This window comes from Misgurnus anguillicaudatus, chromosome 16 (genome assembly GCF_027580225.2).
Source record: "Misgurnus anguillicaudatus chromosome 16, ASM2758022v2, whole genome shotgun sequence".
NCBI lineage: Eukaryota > Metazoa > Chordata > Actinopteri > Cypriniformes > Cobitidae > Misgurnus > Misgurnus anguillicaudatus.
In genome coordinates, this window is record NC_073352.2 from 1076557 (window position 1) to 1079887 (window position 3331).

General features: G+C 33.8%; 1 long non-coding RNA gene across 1 annotated transcript; it reads right to left on the reverse strand.

Moving 5' to 3' along the window:
• Positions 1 to 1761: 1761 nt before the first annotated feature.
• LOC129422674 (uncharacterized) lies at positions 1762 to 2843 on the reverse strand. Its single transcript, XR_008637504.2, has 3 exons — positions 2567 to 2843; positions 2330 to 2450; positions 1762 to 2058 (listed from the first exon to the last, which is right to left on the reverse strand). It is a non-coding gene; the product is annotated as an uncharacterized lncRNA (long non-coding RNA).
• Between the last annotated feature and the right edge of the window lie 488 nt (positions 2844 to 3331).

Consider the following 3331-nt stretch of genomic DNA (forward strand, 5'->3'; position numbering starts at 1 on the left):
AAGGTTTGGGGATAGCAAGTTACGTTGCGCAAGTTACGTTGCGGAAGTTATGTTGCCACATAGGCCTACGTTTAACCTTATCAAAGAACGTAATTAAATGTAAAAATATATATCCCCAAATATTTAATATATGAAGAGTTTGGTTCCAAAACGCAATAAATCCATTTTGACAAATTTTGGTAAAAACGTGTTTTCTATACCAAGAAAGTGACAAGATGAAAACAACTATTTTCTGTTACAAACTTTCACATAGCATCTTTAGGTTATAAAAACATAAAAAATTCAAATCCATAAGTTGATTTTCAAAGATTTATTATAAAAACGGATAATTTTTTCCACAAAATGCAAAAAATCCATGACAAGTTTTTATTCAAAATGCTGTAAATCTATTGAATCAATCGCCTATATAAATGTGCATTCATCTTTGCCATGTTATATTCATTTAGTTGACTAGTTGTACACACTAATTAAAAATATAAACATTAATGTCATTAATCAAAACACTTACTTTGTCATATTAAGATCACTGTCATTGCGGTTACTTGACGTCCTCGCTTATCGTCTTTCACAGAGATCAGCTGTAAAATGTTTTTGGTCCTGCTCGATTTTCGTTGACTTTGAGTAAAATTATGGAAAGTTTTTCATAAGATCCTCTGGGGTCAATGTGTTAGCATGAGAAGCTTGCTGTCGGGAGAACAAGCACCCGTCTCCCGAGTGCCTCTCAGGGAAAATATTAGATGCTGATGGCTTACGTTTCTTTCCCATCACAGAAAACCATCACAGGTTTAGCGATGCAATTAAAGTATTATTTTGTTTTGTTTGTTTGTCACAAAGTACAAAGTAGATGAGGAAAACTAGGACTCCGTGGACTCAGCGCGTCCGCCATTGTTTGTTTACATTGCGTGACTGGTGGGCTGTAATATCAGAAATGGATTTATTGCGTTCTGTAAAAAAGGAGCAGTGGCGTTTATCGCATTTTGGGAAAAAAGGGAGAAAAGATGACAGAATAACACGGCGGATATTGGATTTTGCGTAAAATTAAGAATTTACTTTTAACTACTGACCTGATATAATACTGATTTTGGCAGTAACTCATTTTTTTCAAAAATGGCGTTTATCGCGTTTTGGAACCAAACTCTTCATATATGCTACAGGGAATTAGACGCAACATATCAGTTTTTTAATTTTGTTTTTAATGACCCGCCCCAACCCGCCCCGCATTAAAGTTACAATTTCGTTACCCGCCCCAACCCGGGTTACGAGACGACCCGTGCATCACTAGTGCCCACGTCGTTGAAACAAAGTATTAAAGTATGTATAGCCATGTCAATCATCTTATTACAATATGTTAATTAGATAACTGGATACAACTTATTGTATAGTTTAATAAAATGATGTATTTTGATTATACAAATCAATTATGACCTAACTAGTGATTGTTTAACTAACTGCTGACCAGCTTAGGGAATCTCTATGGCTAATTTATAAGACATAGCCTATTGCTGAATCAGTATGTTGTTTTTCTTGTAAAAGGGGACATTCCATGAAAATCAGACTTTTTCCATGTTTAAGTGCTATAATCGGGTCCCCAGTGCTTCTACCAACCCAGAAAACATGAAAAATAGCAACCCTGTAACTTTGTTTTGGTAAGGCTCTTTCTGCAAGCATGTGAATAAATAGGTCATGCGGATTTCGCAAATTAAAGAACACACCCTCTGCTTTCAAACAAACAATAAACAAACAAACAAACAAACAAAATGGGGAAAAAACGTTTCATTATATATGTAGCCCGGGACATGGATTAGTGATGACACCGGACACAGGATATAAAATTTAAACGGGGATCTTTTATTTCAGACTGCACGTTAAGCAGTGCAGCGTTAATTATGCAAACTTTGGAGTTGTAGAGATGGAAAGGTAGAGCTTGTAAATAAAGTTTGTGGAAATAAAATAAAACAATAAAAATTGCTTCTCTTATCACAATGTGTATGTCCTTCTGTTTAGTAAAAGACAGAATTCTCTTTGTTTAACAAGCTAACATAGACAACGGTAGCAGCCCTTTTTTAGAAAACAAACAGACACATGAATATAACACCTGAATGCACAGAAGACTAAATAAGGCTGATTGAGTAACATGAGAATACACAAAAACACAGTCATACATAACATGTTACATCTTTTTGTGTGATTAGTACAGCTCAAACATTAAAAGTATCTTTACACCACATAACACTTTCTCTTACACTTAAACATCAGTGTTACATCACAGTAAATAACTTCAAAATAAGCTTATAGAGAAAATTAATTAAATACAATGTCTCAAACTTACTTTTTATCACCCCTCTGACACATGCACACACTATCACAGCATATGACAGACTCGTTCTTTCTTCTGATGCTTCACACTCCCCAGGAAACGCACAGAAGGCTTACGAAGCACTTTCTCCCCTCTTAATTAAACAGAATAACTATGTTTCAATATCACTGGTCCACATAAAATTACACACAAAACTCAATAATCATATACTCAGAACTCTTCGTATACTGATTATATGTAAACACTTACGCTTCTTTGAGAATCAATTTCGTGCTATTTACACACCACACGAGTATCTCAACAGAAATCGCTGTCAATCAGCAAAATACACAGCCATCCAAATAAAATAAAACACTCAAAAGCTTTTAGCTTCACTATATCTCACTATAGTTTCTTATTTTGTGTTTTTTGTGTTGGATGCTATATTCCCCACTGCACGTGCACTCTCTAAACTGCGTTGTGAACCGCGCTGTACACAGGAAGTAAACAAAAAACTTCCCGCAGCATTACAGCAGACATCCCAACCTGCAAAAAGTCATTTCAGGGAGGTATCCCGAAGCATAATATTAATTTCTAGAGGCCTATGCAATTATTGGTAACACTTTACTAGGTCTCATTTGTTAACATTAGTTAATGTATTAACTAACATGAACTAACCATGAGCAGTACATTTGTTACTGTATTTGCTAATCTTTGTTAACGTTAGTTAATAAAAATACAGCTGTTCATGGTTTGTTCGCGTTAGTTCACAGTGCATTAACTAATGTTAACAAGATTTGAATAATGTATTAGTAAATGTTTAAATTAACATTAACAAAGATAAAAAATGCTTTATAAATGCAGTTCATTATTATATGTTAACTAATGTAGTAAACTAATGTTAGCTAATGAACCTTATTGTAAAGTGTTACCCAATTATTTGTTAATTATATTACAATATTTAGATCACTTTTACTATTTATATAAGCTGCTTATAATATTTATATGAACTGTTTTATTTATATTCTATTGCAA